This window comes from Lepisma saccharinum, chromosome 17, assembly GCF_977018435.1.
Source record: "Lepisma saccharinum chromosome 17, izLepSacc3.1, whole genome shotgun sequence".
Classification (NCBI taxonomy): domain Eukaryota; kingdom Metazoa; phylum Arthropoda; class Insecta; order Zygentoma; family Lepismatidae; genus Lepisma; species Lepisma saccharinum.
The window spans coordinates 46,298,041-46,321,548 of record NC_139245.1 but is presented as its reverse complement, the minus strand read 5'-3'; the positions used below and the strand labels follow the sequence as shown (position 1 = coordinate 46,321,548).

At 39.4% G+C, this 23,508-nt stretch overlaps 1 protein-coding gene across 1 annotated transcript in view; it reads left to right on the top strand.

Annotated features, from left to right (window-relative positions):
- The window catches only part of ninaC (STKc_myosinIII_N_like and MYSc_Myo21 domain-containing protein ninaC), a 266,558-nt gene that overhangs the window by 33,328 nt on the left and 209,722 nt on the right, over window positions 1-23,508 (top strand). The window lies entirely within an intron of this gene.

Sequence of the window (23,508 nt, the reverse complement as noted above, 5' to 3'; positions counted from 1 at the left end):
GAATCACGGAATGGGTGTTCTTTGTGAGTGTCCCTTCATCAATTTCATCATATCATCACTCATCCTCATCTTCACGATTAGCCAAAAGTGGCAAAAAGAGAAGAAAAAAGCCTCCCCTATGGCGCAGTGGTAGAGCCTTGTAAGCAAGGGGTCCCGGGTTCGATTCCCGGTAGAAGCACATAGTGGTTCGGATCCCACTTTAAACTGTAGGTCCAGTCGCAATTAGCCTTACTGTGCATAAAGTGAACTCATAAAGCGAACACCAACTCAATCAATCAATGCGAAGTAAATATACCAAATTAAATCATAATTTTGCACACCAAACACGATTTTTCAGTCTCAACAAATTCAATTCGTAACTCACAAGCACATCAAAACAGTTGAACATTTTCGTAGTAAATAACAACTAAACAAAAATGATGCAAATGATTTATACTTCTCCTAAATTTATTTCGTAAATGAGAGTTGCAATATGTTAACAAAACCATATCCAAGGTGTATGTATACTTGGAGATAGCGAAGACAAGACTGTTCGGTCCGTCTGTGTACGAGGAGAGACGTATCTCACTCAATATGATTCACCTTTTGGTGTCAGGTTGAATTTTTCAATGTGGTTTTCAACAGAATTGGCCCCTCCCTACTTTGCACCCATTGTTCGTTAGGACCTCGCATTAACATGTACAGAGCGTTCGAAAAGTAACTATACACCTGTCATGCACGGGTACAACAATGAATCAGATACACCTTCTCGTCTGACTGGCTGGCGGAAGCAAACTGCACACAACGCAGGATTACCAACCTTTGCAGAAAACATTACTCGCAGCGCACGGAATACAATCCCTCAACATATAATCGTGTTTATATAGGTGTATAGTTACTTTTCGACCTCACTGTATAAGTCGGTGGATTGGGAGGGACTTACCGTGCATTTGGTCTCTACGATCTCCGGATCTCACTCCGATGAAGTTTTCGTAAGTTGAGGATACAAAATATTCAGTAACTCTAACATGGGCTGTAGCGAGGGAGATCACACCTGCACTCTTGGAAAGAGCGTTTCAGGCAAAGGTGCAGTTGCGGCTTCTGCCTATTCGCACATTCGCACGAGCACACCCAAATAAATCTGTAATGCAAATCATTATTATTATACTTATTCATTGAACTCTTATCTCCTTCGAAACATCAAGTGTTCCCACGCCGCTTCACCAAGAGAGGTGGTGGAGAAGCGTGCGATCAGTGATACCGAGCCGCACTCGCACAATGCGAGTTTTGTTCCCTCTGACGTTGTTTCAGCAGTCGCGTAGAGGCGCTGATTGGTTCTTTTGGCTTGGGCGCCATGCCAGGGGAAGTTGCATCATTTAGGAAAGCCATGAACGCAGCGATCGGTGTGTTAGCAAATGTAGTGTTGCAAACCCATTCCATTGAGATCATGTGACAGAGTCGAGGTAACCCATACATCACTGCAAATTGATTTTTTTTTTTTTTTGAAAAGGTAAATTTCGATGGTATATTGTCCCTCCGATTCTGTCCCGAGCATTACAGGGGAAGAAAGAGGGGAAGAGTAGGAGGGCAACTGAAAGAGTAACGGGTGTATTAAACATGCCTGATATTGCCTGTGCTTAGTGAATCTTGGACAAAATAAACAGTCTCTGTGGCGCAGTAGCTGAATTATCAACCCGCGCGGAGGGAGCGTACATCAGCCAACTGTTTTGCATTGCGTGCCTGTTACTGCGTTGCAAAACTGTTTAGTGCTGTCAAAAGGTCGTTCCTGTTTCAGTGCAAAGTGTCTGGTTTCATGAATAATAGAGAAACTATACATAGCGAAAGCAGAGGCTTAATATTTAACGTTGTTGAATTTTTGGAGGGAAGTTAGCTACAAAGCCTGTATGTAGCAACTGCAGCAATATATGGATACGGAAGGGAAGGAAACATTCTGAAGTACGAAACAGGGCAGTGTGAACTGAGCGAGTACTGTAATTTTCATGAAGATGTGTTATTCTCTTGATTTCGCTTGATTTGCTTGGTTCGATCAGTCTGTCATTAAAAATAAACAAGAGCTAGATAGATTACAACTGATTTACTCCATGTGGTAGTTGGATCGGCATCTTTGGTGTACGCCAATGTTATTATTCTCCTTGTTCGTTAATATCAGCGGAGCGGAGAAGGAAGTTTTAATGAAATATTTTGCAAATCGACAATAGTATTGGTATTTTAGATCGGCATTTCGATAATCGAATGCTGAATTTCATATTGCACAATAACATCGCTCTTCTCGTGATTGGCTGGATAATTTCCGAAATATTTTAAATTTGTAAAAAATCCGTGTTAAAAAAATCATGAAATATAACTCTGTCATAGTCTCATTTTCAGTGAAAGGTGATCAAAACTTGGGTTGCCAATATATTAAGCATCATTATGTACGCAAAAACGGGTGCGAGTTTTTGACAGGGGTGGTATAACACTTCTTGACGCGAGACTGAAGTGCACACCCATGGAGCCAGACCACCAGCCGCCACTGCAAAGGTGTAACAATAGGATTTTTGTGCGGTCATTGTCATTGCGATCTATAAGGCTATGACATTATTTTCTGTGTTGTTCATAATGGATAAAAAAATCCCACCACGATACTGAAGCACCTGAACTGAAGCTATATTCTCTCTCCCTTCATCTTGTTTTGTGCCGGAAGCTATTTGCTGTTACGTCTCACTTAAATGGGTTTTTCGTTCTGGTCGACTCGTTTTTTATCGATGCTTCATTGTTTACCTCCAAGGTCACTATCTGGTAGATGGCTCTCTGAAAAAAAAAAGGATTATCGTCGATTTCCTGTTCTTTCTTTTCTACGCTCTTATCGTCACTTTCCACATAATGGCTCCCTTGCACTCTGTGACCCAATTTCATTGCGAACAGTTTTGTGGTTCAAGTAACGGGCTGTGGTTTCTGTACCTGAAGACAACACAGGGTGCCCGTAAATAAATACGATTATTTACAAAAACCTATATTAAATTCTTCGACTCGTCTACTTCGTTGATTTGGTGTCAGGTAGTGAATTTGGTGCACTGTTTGTACTACGTCCTGGAGTTGTGTGTAATGTGTGGTGTATGGTCACGTGGTGTGTGCTAACTAATCAGATGACCGTTTAAAGCAGCAGACAGGCATTTGTTGAGTCTTCTGAACTTGAACACCGCTATTCGTCTACTTGCTTGAACGTCATATTTTTGCACCAGCCTGACATATGGATACACTTGCACCACACTTATTGTCAAAAAGTGCAGAGAACTAGACGGCAAGGACGTATTTAGTAGGGGCGTCCAGGGGGTCCGGACCCCCCCCCGAAAGACTTACCGAATACTAAAATTAAATAATGAAAATACTGAAATAACTAAAATTAAGTAATGAATACTTGTAATATAATTAAGCCTTGTTTCCATATTAAAAACAATAAGTTGCTGACCAAGGCAGTTTATTAAGATAAAAACACTTAACACGTAACGTTTCAACCCTGTATCAGGGTCTTCCTCAGACGAAGAACTAAACTAAAATGCTTCGTTCTTCGTCTGAGGAAGACCCTGATACAGGGTTGAAACGTTACGTGTTAAGTGTTTTTATCTTAATAAACTGCCTTGGTCAGCAACTTATTGTTTTTAATGAATACTTGTTTAATCGAGGGTTATTTATTTCCGCCGGCCCCTGTGGCGGAGGGGTTAGCATATTGCGCTGCAACGCCAGGGTACCCGGGTTCGAATCCTGGCCTGGGCATGGATGTTGTGAGTGTCCATTAATCAATTTCATCATATCATCACTCATCCCCATCTTCGCAAATTAGCCAAAAGTGGCACAAAAAACGAAGTAAAATAAAGCAAATCAATCAATCATACGATTTTCGAATGGCAGACCAAAGTTAAGATTTATGCAAAATCTATTACTACTTTTAATAACATTCATAAAATATTACCAGGAACTTTACTTTTCGTCAACTGGATCTAACATCATTTTTTTAAATTCAATAAATATTCCGTTCTTTATCTATTTGATATTCATTTCCTTGCGGGTGGAGTTTTTTTTTTAATTGTCTACTTAGCTATACCACATGCGTGTGCACTCCGGTACAGCAAGACCAGCAGTGGCGGCACAGCATAACGGTTACAAATTAATTTTTTAACTTTTGGTTTTCCATTATTTCTTCCGGGTTGCCTCAACAGAATATCCGATATGGGGCCATCAACACCCTCTCGCGGCGTGTTGATAAAACATCTGCGTAACATCACCCAGGCCATCCTGTAGCCAGCAATGCCACCATGGGTCCGAAAAATCAACAGGTGACCTTGAAGGATCCAATAGGAGGGTAGGTTGTGTGGAGGCAAATTTGTGTTTTCCAACCGGTAAGGCTGAAAGAAAGCCAGAATGCCATCGGTTCAGTCTACTGATGTACTCAGTGTTGCGAACTGCACGATTAAGTGTCCAAGTGTACTGCATACTGTCAGCGATGTAGCATATCCACCAAGCTAGTTAAAATTTATGTTCATAAATAAACTATAAAGTTTCAAAACAAAGGAGAAACACAAAAATATGATTGCTGGCATACGGATGACATATTCTATGTGAAGATAAACGTTTCCTAGCGTTCGGTCTATTAAGACAGCTAACATGTCCATGGACACATCAGCCAAATGGAGTTGGTAAAACCCGCTGGCCGCGGTCACACTTTTTTCAAGCGCTTTGCGAGGTCAAAACTAAGGATTTTTCAGGCGGGTGAATTTCTATTTGTTTGCTTCAAACATTGTTTACTATTTACTACGGAAAGAACTACGTGATGCCAATGTGGACTTGTGAATATTGCAATGTGTGAAAATCTTGAAAATTGTTTGAATCATCCGAGGATCGCCTGTTGCACTACTGGTAAATATGTTTGACAACAGACCAACTGAAATTCGAATAAATGAACAACTGCGCCAGGACATTCATATTTCCCTTAGGGACGTCATGGAAACAGTATCAGGTAGAGCGCTCATTTTTCTCAGTATAACGTAACATGTAGAAGCAATGAATTCTTGGTTTTCTTAATTTTTCGGGATCTGCTTCCCCAACGGAAAATTGCACCGCACGCCATATCGTGCTACGCTTATACCCAATCAAGGAACACTCGTCAACCACAAATAAAACAAAAGAAAACTCAAGGGTTTTCCTTTCCAAACGCTGCGAACGAGACAATAGTAGAAGCCTGTATCCGCGATCAAACAGGGCCAGAAAATCTCTCTCTGGGAACGAAAGCGTAGATGGCCATCTGCTCTTTGTGCGTGCGGCTTGTTTTTCCCGCCATTTCTGCCCGGCTTTGTTCTGTTGGGCTGTGCAGAGGGCGAAGGCATACGCCTAACTGATACAGAGGTTGTGTCCGAAAGTTACGAAGTACAGACTTGAAGTATGGTCTTCACGGAAGTGGCGCCACCCAGTGAGGTTCGAATGCGTCAAGTACACAAGCATCGATTGATTGAATTGGTGTTTTAAGTCCACTTTATGCACAGAAATGCTAATTGGGACTGGACCTACACACAAGCATCGAGACCATACCTCGGAGAACGAATGGTTGCAGGCTTGGTCACGTGATTTCCGCACTTTTTGTTCTTTTTTATATATATATATATATATATATATATATATATATATATATATATATATATATATACAGTGAAGGAGGTAGAAAGCCAGCAACACTGGTTAAGGCGAGCAAGTTGTTGGTTGAAGTTCTTCTAATGTGTGGAAATGTATGTATAAGATGAAAATGTTATGTGATTTCTATGGTGAAAAACAAGTGTTTGAAACGCGGGAAATACCACGTGTCCTCAGTTTTATCTACTGATCGTGTTTGGCGCTGCAGTCGAAGTGCAATTCGAAAGACTTTCAGTTCCAGTCTAGGACTTCAAGACCGCACTGCAAGACCATACTCGGAGGATGATCGCTTCAAGTAGGGTGTTGCACCTTTCGGACGCGGCCAGAAGGTCGTGCATTCACTTTTCGTGTAGCTCATAGGCGTATGCATGGGGGGCCGGGGTGGGGGCAAATGCCCCCCCCAATCATGGACATCTCCAGATTTTTTCCACGGAGGGACAAGCAAGGCATTTTACCATGGTGCATATTACACCTCTTGAATTTGAAATTATCACATTCCTGTATCCCCATTATAATAATTAACGTAAATTATGACTGAAATCAAATTATACGTTTAAAAATTTGCTGATAGCTGATGGACACTTTGATTATAATCCCACTTTTTCTCCAGTGTCTGTCTGATGAGAAAAATTTGATCTGTAGTTGATCTGTTACGTTTAAATCCAGGTTGATAATCACCTATAATTTCATTAGCATATGGGGTTAGTCTTGCTAAAAGAATGTTAGATAATATTTTATATGTTGTCGAGAGTAAAGAAATTCAACGGTAATTATTGCAGTTCATTTTATCACCTTTTTAAACACAGGAACAATTATGGATTCATTACACTGTTGAGGGATTTCTTCTTTATTCCATATTAAACAAATTAATTTATGAATTTGACATATTAATGAATTTCCACCATATTTAATTAACTCAGCTGGTATTAAATCAATGCCAGGTGCTTTGTTATTCTTTAGCCTTTTAATAGCATCTTTAACTTCAGTCAAGTTAGGTTCTGGAACTAAAGGTTCCGCTGTGTGTACTTCATTTACTTCTGATTTATCTCCTACATGGACATTTAAGAGGTCATTATTAAAGTAGTTCTTCCATCTATTTAAAATATCGGTTGGATCGGCCAAAAAATCACCGCTTTAATCTTTTATCAAGTTTACTTTAGGTTGCCACCCTTTTCTAAATTCATTTACACCTTTATATAACAATAGGTTCTAAAAATCCAAAAATTGGCTCGAAAAACCCTAAAATAGGTTCTAAAAATCCTGAAATAGGTCCTAGAAACCTTAAGTTAGACTCGAAAAATCCTGAAATAGGTTTAAAAAAAAACTTAAAATAGTTCAACATTTCTGAATACTGGTAGTAGGTAGTCACCGGCAATGAAAATGGGACACCTATATTCTGAAATATGCACTATCTTGCATATTGTTATGTGTGTTGCCTAACCCTACGGCGATGGCATAACTTAACATTGGAAATTGCTTTTTAAATCCACTCTTTGCCGTATAGTTAGGAAAATATCTTCTTTCATGTTATCCACTGTCAAACCTGTGGTCAAACTTCGCAATTTTATCTGTGAGGATCATGTTATATGCTGAAAATAATATTTCAACAAAAACATAGTCAGTGGTGCAAACTTCAATGCTGAAATGTTAGTTTGCAAGGCGTGAATGCCACAAAGCACGGAAGTGACGCGAAAGTGAGCAAGACCATACAGATCAGACCACTTTGGATTGTATAGGTAACAGTGGCACCAGAAATTTTGCTTTATTTATAACTTTGAAATATCACCATGGACTTGGAGGAAGGGAATTCGACAGAGAGTGCGTTTGAAACACGTTCGTCATTGGATGTTCTCGTGACCAAACAAAGCAAATGCCTCTGTGTGACATAAAAAGTCTGTAAAACCATTAAAAATATATAAAACCTTAAAAAAAGGTTCGATTTAGGCACACAAGCCTAAAATAGCTTCAACAAGCAAAATAGTTTTTTAGGCACGATAAAACTTCATCAGTTGTTGCGTTTTTAAACGAAACGGTGGCATAACTTATTATTTCTTATATACCTGTAAAGGAAAAAATAGGTTAAAACCTAAAATCCGAGATCTAGACATGATAGAAACAGATTAGGCTTGGGGGGATCCACATTGGTGTGTTCGAAGCGGACGTCCGGCATAATGAATTCGACTGAAAATTTTTATGGCGGGTGATGTGATAGCACCAGTGGCGGCGATTGGGTTCCAGAACCGGGGGGGGGGGGCAAAAAACTGGAGGGACAAAGAGAATAGATAAGGTTTAGCATTAGTGCAGCGGCAAAAGTGACGAAAAGTGGGGTGCATAATCGCCGCCAATGTATGACACTGTTTTCTCACACCTGGAAAATGACATATTTGTTACATTCATGCAGTCATAACTTTTTCCTGATTAAAGATTGTTTGAAGAAACCTTCACCTCTGCATCGAAATTCTAACCTGACTTGATTCTAGTCTAACTGCCACGCGGGAAACCCGGGGTGTGTGTCCCCGCATAAAGCGGCTCTAGAGCCCACCCGGCCTCAAATGAAATGGTGCCCCCGGGAAGGGGGGGGGGTGGTAAAGGCGGCCGCAGAGTGGTGCTAATCACATCACCTCCAAGATGGCCGACACGGAAAATATGTTCAGCCCTGGCCCCACATACCCCATATAGGAAATTTAGTATATATTGTATTCATTTCTGTACCTCTGAGTAACTAAGTTCATTTTTTCATACGCATATACGGACCCTATACTATGTTAATGGCTGAGAGCCCCCTAAAGGCTTACCTGTCTCCGCCCCCCGCACGGCAGGGTTTTGCTTGTAGATCCGGCACTCAGAGAAGGTAAAAGGTGGGAAGGTTGGTTGAAGCTTGTGCGATAAGTGAGGTCAGTTCCACAAGCACTCTGATCTAACAAATACGAAGGTGGGAAAGTGTATTGAGTAAATATGACCCTGGGCAGGGCGTGAAATTAAAAGCGCAAGTCACTCTATAAACACCGAGTCTTAAGTGGTCAGGGTGAGACTTGTGAAAATGAAGTACGCTCACGAACAGTTCGCCGTTCCAGACAATCGGGTATGCCCGGCATCGAATGTCTCCCGTACATGACCGTGACGAATGCTAGTGTTTGGAGTGTGGCGTCTCGGAATTTTCTGCTTCTGGTGCACTGCCCAGGAACTCCCACTGGAGTTCGATTTCGTACGAGACGACTAGAGCCATCTACCGAATCGTTCCAAAACCACTGTTGGCCTATATCCCCGTAAAGTCGCCTTAGCCCACCCACATAGCCTATATACACGTAGGATTTTCTGGAGGGTGAGGGAACTGGAATGTTAAAAATGAATAGTATGAGGAACAGTCAAATGCAGAGTTGCTGATCCATTGCTGATCCACAAACTTATTCAATAATCTTTGGGATGCACGCGCATTCACTTATGACCAATTTGCGAAGATTTTTCCACCCATCTGCCTGCGAACTGAAGCCATTGTTCCTCCATTCGTAAACTTGCTGGCGTGGTAATCATGCATAGAGATATTGAATTTTCATTTGCCAGAGAATTTCCATACGTTTTAGGCTTCGAGAGAGCAACATTTTGATTGATTGATTCATTTGGTGTTTTAAGTCCACTTTATGAACAGTAAGGCTAACCGGGACTGGCCCTACAGTTTTAAGTGTACCTACGGTTTTAGAAGCGATATCGGGCGGAGCTACGGAGAGCGTGTCCTTGGCGACCAGCTAATGGCAGGAGTGCAACGTTGTACAGTTAGGAGACTGCGGCGCGCGAATTAAACGCCGTGTTTATGAAACTCGCCACTTTAAAGTTCATCATAAGATGGGGCACGACATTTTGAACCTAACTGTCAAAGTCCCATGAATTTCCGTCGCTTACAGCCGTTGTTATAGCTTCTTGAAGAAACACGGGAAACAGCACGTCTCAATACATACACACAATAACCCTTTCATTTTCCTTCCGTCTGTTTTGTTCGTTGTCACTGTGTTGACGCCGCTGAGTTGTTGTGTCTTCGAAAAGCTATGGCTGTTAAATTCGGCTGAATGTACACAATAACCCTTCATTGTCGTGGGCGCTCACGAACCTTGAGAGTTGCAGTTCGAGTTGAGTATTTTCGTAGCAAGGGCAGTGTAACAGTTGTGCCTTGTGAGAGGATTCAATACAGCCCTTATTGCCGGTCCCCGTGGAGGAGTGGTTAGCACATAGCGCTACGACACCAGGGGTCTCGGGTTCTAATCCTGGCCTGGGCATGGATGTTTGTGAGTGTCCATTCATCAATTTCGTCATACGCATACCCATATTCGCAAATTAACCAGAAGGCGAAGTAAAATAAAGCAAATCAATCAATCAATACAGCCCTTATTGATTGATTGGATTTATATTACTTCGCTTTTCCGCCACTTTTGGCTAATCGCGAAGATGAGGATCAGTAATTATGTGAAAAAAATTGATGAGGGGACACTTACAAACATCCATGCCCGGGCCAGGATACGAACCCGGTACCCCTGGAGTCATAGCGCTATGTGCTATACAGCCGTTATGTTCGACTGTTGTTGCAATAGTGTGTGTTCCGTGAGTGTTATTTAATAATGTCGCTCTCGAAAGATAGCACCAGCAGTACAGACACCAATGGAAAAATAAAACGTTCACAATCTTTCTTCAAAAATGTTCAAATATTTTAAGGAATTGGCGTGGGAAGAAGTTCGGGTTGACACAGTGTTTTCTCAGAGGCGATAACTTACGGCTAAAGTGTGTGGTGTAGTGTGCATACGGTGTCGCGTATTATAAAACAGGGTAAAATAGCTACCACAGAATTCGGTGAATCGCTATTCAAATCTACAGGAAAACATGCTACAAAACAGAAACGAGAGCGATGATGTTGACCTTGCAGTTCGTCTACAATAAATACCTTCAAACTTCTTTCAGGTATGAGTTTCTCTTATATGCTGCAGTGATATGATATTATAATCCTGTGTAGAAATATTAACTATATTATTTCACTACTCAAATATAATGTGCATGCATTACATGTAAAACAGCTGAATACTGGACACAGTGAATTCTCTGTGTTTCCCTTCCGCTAGCAGCTGGTTTGGCAACAGCGCGACAGCAGTGGCTGATTATTGGCTGAAGTTATGTTCCTTCTAAAAGCGTACGCCGTTTAATTATAAGAGAAAACATGAAAGACAGAAAAGAATAAAATACATAAAAATAAGGGAAGACAATAAAAGAGAAACGGAAGAAGAAAAATGAAAAGAAAGAGGAAAGCAATGGATTAAGAGGAAGAAAGAGATAAAGAAGAAAGAAAAACAGAAAAATAAGGATAGAGATCAGGTAGGGAAGAAAAAAGGCAAGGAAAGGTAGGACGTAAGTGAGAAACCGATAAAGAAGGCAATAGAGGAGGACAGACAGAGCCAATGAGAGGATGGACGGAAAGGTTAGGCAAGACCATAATTATCTTCTCCACGCTTGAGAGCGGTTCTCTGTGACGGAGTGGTTATCACAGCGTGCTTCGACTCCAGTGGTCCCGGGTTCGAATCCTGGTCTGGGCATAAGTGTTCTTTGTGAATTCCACTTCAATTTCACCATATCATCACTCATGATCATCTTCACAATTAATCAAAAGTGGAGGAAAACCGACATAAAATAACCTAATTTAATCTTTCAGGTCAGTTTATATTGCTAATTTCTCGCGTCAACAATATAGTGAGAATGGTTTTTGATCTGACTGAATGAACGTTCTGTGGCTATAAAATTCACATTGTGATACACGTTTGCATCATTAAAAGCGATAGTAACTCCAATACTACTATCTGTTTGTTCGACTGTATATTTAGTTTCATTTTAATTTATCAATGAACAGTCGTTCATTTTCCCTAGTAATGGATTTATTGTGTAAGTCCATGGTTAAGATAATAAATATACTCTTGTACAAACATTGTCTGTCGCTAATCTGAAGAAATGGTTCCTTTAAAGCACTGTATCAGGTAATAAATATGTTCGATAAAATCTCCACTGCGAAAGCAACGTTAGTTTGCACATTCCTGTCGACTTAACGAGCCAATTGTGGACATTTCGGTACATGCAGTTCAAGAATAATTGCATAATTTTACATTTTGCTTTGATAAGCAGGTGCTAGAAAGCTCTATTCGGACAGGATTTGTGTGCAATAGTTTACGTATTGGAAATATTTCTTTACGGAAATTGTGCTTAATTGCAAGCTATTGATGTCAGGACTGATTTGATCCTTACGTCAAGAACTGGAATTGTCCGGCGAATCCGCTCTCACTTTAAGATGCAGAATGCTGTTTACGACATGTTTGTTTATTCCATCCGTTTTTGTTATTCATTGCAAGCGTTCCACTTTCCTCAGTTCAGCGACCTTGTGGTCTTCGGCGTTCAGTGAACTTGACCACAACATGTCCTTTCCTGACAAATGCACTTGAATATTATCTTGTCTTCAGTACAAGGTGTAGGCAGACAGGCCGCGCCTGCATGGCCCAACAATGTTGCCAGGAGCACGTAGAAAAATTGATTTCTAATTCGCTTTCCTGGGAGAAGTTGCCTTTGTGTAGAGCTGGATGTGTAAGTATTAGCAAGCAAACTGTCCATCACCAAGTTTATTATCTTTGTTTACGCAATGAGAGCTTCAAGAATTAAAACAAAATGCCAAACAAGTGCATATACATTCCACATGAAGAGCGTCAGATGTCACAATTTGATAGCACTGATCAATAACGGTTTCTAGAAAACTGAATGTACATAATGACTGCTTATTCGATGATCACTTTGGGATACGGGTTAGTGACTAACCTGAATGTAGTTATCTTGTCAGTGAGGAAAATTATTTGAGGTTGAAAAACCAAATAGAACCTTGAACACAATGAGCAGAAGATATGTGACAACTTTTTCGAATTCAATCCACATCATAATCAAACTTCATGGTGACGATGACTTGGATACGTGACAGATTTGATGTAGACACCTTAAAAAATAACCTCGTACCCAAATTATCCCCAACTATTTTCATTTAAATAGTCACAGACTGCAAACTGTGTTTATAATATGTTGTAATTACCAATATTTTTAACTATTTATCTTTGAATCTTCTTGTTCAGGTTTACATGTTATAGTTATACTGTTACGGTGGTTCAACATTAGTTTGGACTTCAGGCCTGCGGTAAACAAATAAATTAATATGAATCTCACATTGTACATAATATTGTGACCAACGCTCTCTAATAATCAAAGGGTTTTTAGTTTGATTCCTATTTAATACTTAGATCCGGTACCAATTAGTCTGTCTGTGGATAAAGTGAATTTAACAAGCTTTATATTGTCAGTGACTTGAAAAGCACAGTACAGTTTACATCATATCATGAGAAATCTTACATTGTGTACTTAATTTTGATTATTTACCTGTCTTGTCTATCAAAAATAGATAATAATAGATAAATTAGAGGAATTTTAGGGTATCATAACGTCAATTTTCTCCCTAATGAATACGCATGTGGTTACGACATTGAAAATACTTCATGTTGTTGAAATATCAATTTCCATGATGCAGAAAACATACTATAAGTTTTCCCTGTTTCGAGTACAAAAAAATGTTGACTTTTATGGAAGACTTTGGGAAGAGTGTTTTCCGGTTCTGACATTACGACTTGAGTTCTTGCCCTTCTGACATTTCTGGTTTCGCCAGGTCGTGCGAGTCAAGAGGGGAGATTACGATGTAGGAGCGCCCAGACCTACCGGTTCCGTGGGCCGATCGGAAAGTTGAGGAGAAAACCTTCCCGCCAAGAGTCTTTGGCGGAGGCGGCGACAGGTACCACAACAGGTGTGCGGCGAGTTTCACTGTCAGTCGGCGACGTTAGCCAATGTCTATTCCGGGTCGATTGTGTCAGTGTTTTCTTGCGTTCTGTGCAGACGAGGATTTTAAGTGCGCGAATCCGTGAGTTTTGGGAAAAGTCTACTGCGAGTGTACGTTTGGTACCGTTGTCTATGCTCTGCTGGAGAACTACTTGTTTGTAATGGATCTTAAAGATTGCTGTGTCGATTCCAAACTGTTCTAACCAAGACAAGGATGCGACTTCAACTTAGTCGTTTAAGGGAGTCACTCTGGGGAGCCAATCGTAAAGCTGCTGGCAAGCATGTTCCGTGTAACAGCGAAGCTGGTAAGTTCACTAAAGCCTTGTAAGCAAACTCCTTAAGTAGTTTTAGTAGGCAGCCTCCCCGATGGCGTAGTGGTAACGTCGTCGTTTTGAAATCAAGGGGTCCCGGGTTCCATACCCGGTGGAGGCGCATATATGCTATAGTGCTTCGGATCCAACCTTAACAGTAGATTTCGTCTGGATTAAGTATGGTGGAAATTCGTTAATATGTCAAATTCATAAATTAATTTGTTTAATATAGAATAAAGAAGAAATACCTCAACAGTGGAAAGAATCCATAATTGTTCCTGTGTTTAAAAAAGGTGATAAAATGAACTGCAATAATTACCGTGGAATTACTCTCAACAACACATAAAATATTATCTAACATTCTTTTAACAAGACTAACCCCATATGCTAATGAAATTATAAGTGTTATCAATGTGGATTTAAATGTAACAGATCAACTACAGATCAAATTTTTCTCATCAGACAGACACTTGAGAAAAAGTGGGAATTAATCAAAGTGTCCATCAGCTATTCTTTGATTTCAAAAAGCACATGATTCAGTCAAAAGAGATAAATTATATAATATATTAGTCGAGTTTGGAATACCTAAGAAGCTTGTTAATATGATAAAAGTATGCACCAGTGAAACAGAAAGTAAATTCGTGTGGGTATTAATGTGTCTGACAAATTTACAATTCGTGGTGGGTTAAAACAAGGAGATGCATTATCTCCATTGCTCTTTAATTTTGCCTTAGAATATGCTGTTAGGAAGGTAAAAGAAACTAAAGAAGGACTAAAGTTAAATACTGTGACTCAGTTGTTAGCATATGCAGATGATGTAGACTTAATGGGGGATGATATGAATACAATTAAGAATAATGCTAAAATATTTTTCAAAACTGCTAAAGAGATAGGTTTGGAAGTTAACAAAGAGAAAACTAAATATATGCTTACAGGCCGAAACCAAGTGTTAGGTAATAATCAATATCTAATTATTGATAACAACTAGTTTGAACCAGTTTCCAAATTCAAATACTTAGGAGTAATATTAACAAATGAAAATTATATTAAAGAGGAAAAAGTAGGCTTAATTCAGGAAATGCATGTTACTTCTCTCTTCATAAACTTTTGTCTTCTCGTTTAATATCTAAGAAACTAAAAGTTAAAATATACAAAACAGTAATTTTGCCTGTAGTATTATATGGATGTGAAACTTGGTCCCTTACATTGAAAGAGGAACATAAATTGAGAGTATTTGAAAATAAGATCCTTAGGAAAATCTTTGGACCTAAAAGGGATGAGGAGACAGGTGAGTGGAGAAGGTTACATAATTTAGAACTACATAATTTGTATTCATGTTCAGATATTTTTAGAATAATTAAATCACGAAGACTTAGGTGGGCAGGCCATGTGGCACGAATGGAAGATGAGGGAAGAGTTTACAGGATTCTTGTTGGGAAACCTGATGGTAAGAGACCTGTAGGAAGGCCAAGACGAAGATGGAGGAACAACGTTGAGATGGACCTAAAGGAAATCGTTAGGGATGGAAAAGAGTAGTATATAGATCTTGCTCAGGATAGGGACAGATGGAAGGCCTGTGTTGCGGCAGCCATGAACCTTCGGGTTTAAGAAGGCTAGAGAGTTAGTTAGCCTTTCTGCCAGGCTTGTTTAATATCCAGGAGTTTTAAAGAAATTCAATTCCGGTTCGGGAGAGAAAATCAGCAAGCGTAAAAGGGTTTTGGACCGTAAAGAACCTTTTTATCTACAAAGTATTTCAACTTTGTCCAGGAACCTTTTCTCGGAATAATTTTATATACAGTCCAGGAACCTTTTTTCCGTATGAATTTAAATACGGTCCAGAAACCTTTTTTCAATGAAACAACACAACTTGGACCGAATTTAAATTGTGCGAGAAATACGGTTCGGGTCCTGTTGAGCCTATTAAGATTTATGGGTTCTTGGACCTTTAACAACCCTGCTTTCTGTGCATAAAAGTGAACTTACTCAACAAAAAGCTGAACTACATTTTAGTAGGTTAACACTGCACCCTAGTTAACCTCCGAAATACCTATTTCCAATTCTCTTTCACCGTTCTCCGTTACGGCTGAGCAACCACGATTGATGATTGGTCGTAACTCGTAACTACAGCTCATAATAAAAGTTTATAGAACTTCAATATAGCAGCTACGTTGAGCTGTATGGCTTTATCTTGAGCACTATTTTCCATGGGCGTTGGGAGGTGTCGAACAGGTCCGTCAATCCCCCTGGAAATTGGGATTGTATATTTATAAAATAACAGGAACTAGGTATATTTCCATATTTCACTATTTAATTTTAAACATAGTTTCACAGTTTTCCAGACACTTAAGAACTACAGTGCCTCCTCGATGGCGTAGTGGTAATGCCGTCGCTTTGTACAGTAATCAAGGAGTGGTTCTGATGCAACTTTATACTGTAAATACAGACCCGATTAGCCTTTCTGTGCATAAAGTGGACTTAAAAAAAACTAAAAGTTAGAGTTTTATATTAGACATCATACAACATAAACTTTATAACTAAAATGTTTCCCTGACTTTTGTGTGGAACTGTTGTAACAAAATACTAATAACTATGCATTTCAGTACACTAACTGTACAGAATGTATTAAAAATAATGAAAAACGGTTGTGGTAGATATTCACTCATCTGGTGGATCAAGAATAAGTGTCTTCTCAGGAAAATAATAATGTTATTAATAAATTTGGGATACAATTGATTTATGGCTATTAGCCTATAATAGTTATTATAATAATTGTTCAATTATTTAGATTTTGTGCTTCTTGGTAATGTAAAAAGCAACAGTAACATGTCCTAGACTTGAACCTGGAGCCTTCCCTTGATTCGACCGCGGACCGTTTTGTACGACGATGGTGTGCCAAAGATGTGTAATTGCTACCTAACAAATATCTGGCTGTTTTAAGGTTTTATCATCACTTTAGAAAGCAGTAATTCATATCCTTTGTGTCTTGGTGAGGCGAGTTGGAAATACCAATTTCCCAAGTTCATTAAACTGTAGAAGTAAATTTTCACATCGGCGGAATGACCTTTCGGGACTTTGTAGCATCGAATGTCGTTATTCTGGGAAAGATTTCTCAACGGGCAGGCTGCTATCTCTTCCCTCAGGCTTCAGCTTTCTCCTCAAAAATCCAGGTGAAGCTTCCCCACCTCGTTTACGGCAACAGAACTCCGAAGGAAGCCACTGACCTTGTAACTTGACCTCTAGGCAGAGTTGCCAACTCTCTAGACTCGTGATAGTTAACATTAAAACTTCTCACGTTTTACTTTTACGAAACCTAAGCCTCTACTCGCCCTGGCTTCGTTTTGTTTTACTTTTGTATATTTTGTGTAATTATCGTACACGCAACACAAGAAAAGTTTTAAACTCGGAGGGGATACCAGAATGTTATTGTGGAGAGCAGAATGCCTAGTGAACACCACAGAGATATTGAAGAAATTGTTCAATAACATTTATTAGATTTTTGTACTCGTAGTAACGAGTAGGAATAGTCAAATTCGGATAAAATTTTATCCAGATATCGGATATCCCTGGTGTGAGAGAGAAAGAGAAGGTGAAGTCGTTAGTGCGTCTGACTGCTACGCGGGAACTCAGGTTTCATTTTCCCGATGGGTGGTTTCAGATGGTCTAGCAATGTTCCTGCATAGATCAAACTGCTTTTCATTGGATGACGCGTGGTCAACGTACCATGTCCCATCGCCGCTGTTTTCTGGCTTTCAAGACTGGAGAGTCCACTATCGTCAGGATTGCAGGCAGGGTGCGAAATCATTTAAGACTGGGGGGGAGAAAGATCTTAATCTACAAACCCCCCTCCCCACAAAAATACATAAATTATACGATATTCATATTTATAATGTTATTAAAAGTAAAAATAAATTACTAAATAAAAAATATATGATTATTATTAATTATTCAAAAAGAAATAAATTTGTTACTTTTAAATATATCAGATATTGCAAAGCAGCTAACTAATTCCTTTAGTAACTGGTTAAAGATGTTAATAAATTATTATAATTGAAGTGGTTTTATTATGTGTAAGTTTTTGTTTAGTTTTTGCTTTATGTTAATATAAATAAATTAGATTTCATAGTTATTATCTTTTCATTCTTGTTTTCTACTTCTATTGTGCGTATTGATGTAGTAGATTTGTTAATGATCTCTTGAGAGAGAAAAAAGCATTGAACACTCGCAACTACACTAATCTGTGTATGCATTCGATATTATTCTTAGTACAGTATATTTGAAATTAAAAGTAATTGCTTAGCTTTTGTTTGTTGTAACAAAAACTCCCCCCCCATTTTTTTTGTGGACGGTATTTTTGAGGCCATGATTGTTGGTGGGGGGAAATCCCCTGTCCCCCCCCCCCCCAGGATTTCGCACCCTGATTGCACTTAAGGCAAGAGTGTTAGCCAGTACGCTACTCGAAATTCATACACACACAAACGTGTTCGTGTTTTTAAGCGTCGCTTTTCTACCACTCTTGGGCAATCACAACAATAAGGATTAGTGATGATATTAAATTGAAGGAGGGACACTCACAAAGAACACCCATGGTCAGGCTGTGATTCACGTGAGATCAAAAAAAGTCGACCGGTTATACAGCGTTCGGTTACATGCATATTTACACATTTGATTTTTAGATTTAAGTCCACTTTATTTGGAGAATGCTAATCGGGACTGGACTTACAGTTTAAAGTGGGATCCGAAACGATGTGCCTCAACCAGGTATCGAACCCGGGCCCGCTTGATTACAAGGCGACAATGTTACCACTTACCACTACGCCATCAGGGAGACCCATATACATATACCTATACTTAACGAGCATAAAAACTCATTGTACATGTACATCATTCTACTATACACACTCTTTAAATACGCCGTGGGGGAGTGGTTATCAATGCGCGTTACGAAGCCAGAGGCCCCGGGTTCGAATTCCGGTCTGGTCATGTTCTTTGTGAGTGTAATCATAAATCACCCATCATGATGTTCGAAATTGGGCCAAAAGTGGCACAAGAACGAAATAAGATAAACTACATCCATCGATCAAACCGTCTGGAGTATAGCCCACAAGCAGAATTCCACTTTGCTCATAAAAGACTTCTAGCAGTTCTAAAGGGACGGCCATGAAAACAGGCGGAGGGGCAGAATTGCGCTGATGCCACATATGGGAAAAGCAAAGCGAGAGCGGGACAAAAGTATCTGGTTCCCGCGCACTGTGTGGCAACGTCAACCAAGCTGCGTTGCCTAGTTCGAGCGTCAGGTCTGTGGTGAGTTTTGTGTCGTCATCCCTGACCTTTCGAGCAAATACTGTCAGTTTGTATCACGAGGATTACACCAGATCTTTTATTTTCTTAAACCTCCGAACACAGGGGGTTGTGCTCCGGCGTGGCAACAGCGCGAACTTCTACCACACGCCTAATTTCATGGCCGTGCGATTTGGTAAGTCTATACGGAGTAGAGACTTAAGCAAATAAAGAAAAGTTAAACAAGTCTGGCAACGTTAGTTTTGTTTTAGAAATGGCCATCTTGCACTGACATGAAGATAATGACGAACCTTGAAGTTCAATTTAAAAAAAGAGTAAGAACGGAAACTGTGTTTGGGGGAGCGAATATAAATTAGCTCCTCCAAGAGAGTTATCAATCCAAACGCAATCTTGTTACACACTGCATAACCAACCGATGTCCGATCTTCCAGCAAAATTCACGTAAACGAAGGAACGAAGCTGGTTGTTAAAGCTGAGTTACGATCCCAATACTTGGAACTGCTATCGCGTTGATCTAGAAAGTAACTGGTCAGCAGCTCGCTCGGACCCACCAGCGGTGCAAGATTCCCAGCCGATGCAACTTTCCTTCTGCCTGTGTGCTCCCATAACCTTGACATCGTATCCTGATTTGGTTCCCGCTCTCCCTTCTTCAGGGGAAGATAACTTGAAAGAAAAATGAACGTACTTCAGAATGAGTTTCACTTGAAATTGGATACCAGATCATAAATACATTAGAAAGAAGCCAGTTCTCGAAGTTTGTTTCTTTATTTATTTATAAAACTTCACACTACAGGCAAATGCCCATTTATAGTGCACTACATACCATAATTGCCACAAACATATAATTGATACACGACTCTCTCATTACGTGAATATATATATTATATACAGGGTGTCATTTTAATGGCGCCCACGGACCACAGATTCGTATAGAGGACATCAAAACAAACAACTTTTCTCAGTAACATTTTTCTCGTTGGTGCGTCGATTCGACGCACCAACTGTAGAGTCGTTCAAAAAAGACCGTTTTGCCGCCTGAATGCTGGCAACCCAACACAACATTTGATCGTAACTGTGACGTCATTTTCTGCAGCGAAACAGCGCACTTCAGGGTTGCAAGGAACACACAAACTTTGTGAAAATTTACAAACTACCAATCACATGTTTAGATGTAAAACGAATCGAGAAATGCGTCCAGTAGACCGAACATCATAGCCTACCAGCCAGAAGATCAGCAGTCATCTCAAGGGAAGAGGGAAGTGAACTAACGGTATGAGAAATGGTAAAAACGTATTCAAAATGAAGTGTCAATATCGGATTTAGTCTCAGACTATATGTCAAATATCAACGAGAATACATTTGATTGAACTTACAGCTTACATGTGGCTGTTTACGCCCAGCTACATAATTGCAAATCTCGTTTCAAGGTTGATATCTACAGGTTTGTGTCCAGATGCCCTGTGGTACTTTTGTGCTGATAACGGATGTATCCGAGGTTCACGTTGTTACATTACGGCTAAAACACGTACAACCACAGTAACAATCTAATTATGAATCAGTAGCTAATATACTGCCCTGTTCACAGTTGCAAACTATTACATGTGTATCCGGAGAGTAGATAAACACAGTCGTCGGATAGCTTGTAATACTACTACTTATATCCCTGTATTTTCAACCATTTTTGTCACTTGCCTCATAATGTCCTGAATTATATTATGTGTTGCTTACCTTTGGCATTTTGAGTTATTTCATTTCTATTTTGCTATTTGTTCAGTGTGTCACAGACAACTAGTATCAGAAGGACGAAGTGGATAGACTAAATTGTAGATGCCAACTTAGTAACTAGATTTGCAAATATTTGACATGTAAGCTGAGACAAAATTCGATATGACCACTTCCACTTGAATTCTATTTTATTTCTACCATTTTTCGTATCGTTTGTTTACTTCCTATTAGGTTAAAGAACGTGTTTTCTCGTTTCCTTTTATGGTACATAATGTGGCTGATTGTAGCTATGTCATTTTTCACAGAATATGAGTGTTCCTGGCAACCCTGGAACGCATCGCTCCACGACGGGATATGACGTCACAAATGCAATCAAATGTTGTGTGTAGTTGCCAGCATTCAGGCGGCGAAACGGTCTTTTTTGAACGACTGTAGCGCCGAAATTACGCACCAACGAGAAAAATGTTACTGAGAAATGTTGTTTGTTTTGATGTCCTCTATACGTTTCCGTGGTCCGTGGGCGCTATTAAAATGACACCCTGTATGTATATATATATATATATATATATATATATATATATATATATATATATATATATGTGTGTGTGTGTGTGTGTGTGTGTGTGTGTGTGTGTGTGTGTGTGTGTGTGTGTGTGTGTGTATATATTCACGTAATCATCACCAAAAATATTAGGGGTCCTAGAATCGAGCCTTGCGGGACACCTGAGAACAGACTTGGAATTCCAAGAATGCGCTGTTACAGTACTTAAGACTGTATATCATGTAAAGGCCTTTTCCGAATTCGCCTTCCTTTTGCCGATAGAGCGCGCACAGCGTTTACACCACCAGATGTTTTGTCCAGGCCCGCTTAGCGAGGCTCCTCAAGAACACGCCTCCTCCGGTACACGGGCAGTTAGTGATTGACAGGTCGTAAAACCCTTGTCATTTCTTTCCTCAGACATGTCCTAGGTTTTGCTGTTCGGGTCTTCACTGCCAAAAGCTGATCTTACCATTTCGTGTCAAAATTCCAGACAATAATATAGAGTCCTGCAGCAACAATATGTGGCTTGTACATAATTGTGAAAGCTTCTTCTCTTCAACGAATAAGGAGTCCCATTAGTCTATTATTGACCTCCGGGGCGAGGTAGTTAGCGCAGCGCGCTTCGACAGCAGGGGTCCCGGGTTCGAATCCCGAGTAAGACATGGATGTTTATGTTCTGAATGTGAATGTGAAAAAATGTGGAACTGAGTAAATACTGATATATGAGAAAAGCATAGAAAATATGACATCGGACTGCCACGTAGTAAACCCAGGTTCGATTCTCAGTGTGAATGATTTCAAGCGGAAAATTTTCCAACATTATCCTTGCATAAAACCAACACTGTGAATGTATTTGATCTATTTTTATAAAACTTTCACTGATACGCAATATATGCACTAATTTAATCAAACTTGCATATTTTAATTAATATTAGGTCTAAAGCAAAATATGGTTATTTAATACCATGTTTTCCAAAAAGATAATAATTAACAATATGGTCAACTTTTTCTATTTATATATATTTTTGTTGTTGTAACCCCAATGCAACGGTAGTATTTTCCTAAACTTGATTTCGTTTAAAAACTGCAGTCATGTTTGACTTATGATTTGCGGCATTTTTAGCCTTTGTAGACAGTTGCGGTAATTATGATAACTCATCTAGCTTGGGTAAAGAAACATTGTTTTCAGTTCATTTCAAGCTACATTGTATGTTTCGTGTATTTTTTCAACATATTGATTTTGACCAAAATTCAAAGTTTAGGACCTTTTTTTTAGGGAAGTTATGTAATATCAGAGTATTTCGACTGAATTACTGTTATAGCTCTTTGATCGTTTCTTGATTCTCTTTTTCAAAATTTTGAGCCCAGATGCCTCCGATGGGGGAGCTAAAAAAATTATATTTACAGCGTAAGGATTACTCTATGACAGGTACCTGTGAAACAAAATTTCCAGATTGATATTTCATGGATAACAAACCTACAACAGGGGAGGGATTGTTCAAAAACAGGCATTTTACATTATTATCTACAAAGAAATGTTTGCTTTTTAATAATCATGTAATTAGAATTATTGTATTTATTAATTACATCATGCGAATGGCGTAATAAATCCGTTAGTAGTGTTACGAATTAAATTTTCCTTTTTCTTTATCTCATTAGTTATGAAGAACTTCATCCCGGCTCGACAAATGTCACAAGGTCTTTCAAACTAAAAAAAATAGACTGCTTTATGCCAAATTTAAGTCAGATTACGTGCCAGTAAGCAGTTTTTACCTGTTTAGACCACTACTTCAACTGCGACATTTGTCCGAACGGGAAGTTCACCGATTCTGGCCTATGTTAACTTATTATTTATAGAATTACAACAAAATGGGTTGCTTTGTTATTTTATTGTAATTTTGAAAAATCCAATTATGTATAAAAATATGTTTTGTTACTATAATAAGCTACTTGTATTTGAAAGATATTGGTAAAGCCACCCACCTGCATTATGCAATGTGTTTTGAAGGCATATTGGTGGGTGGGTGGTGGTGGCTCTTTACATATTCATAGTCTCGGTTATTTATAGAGGCGATGCAGATCGTC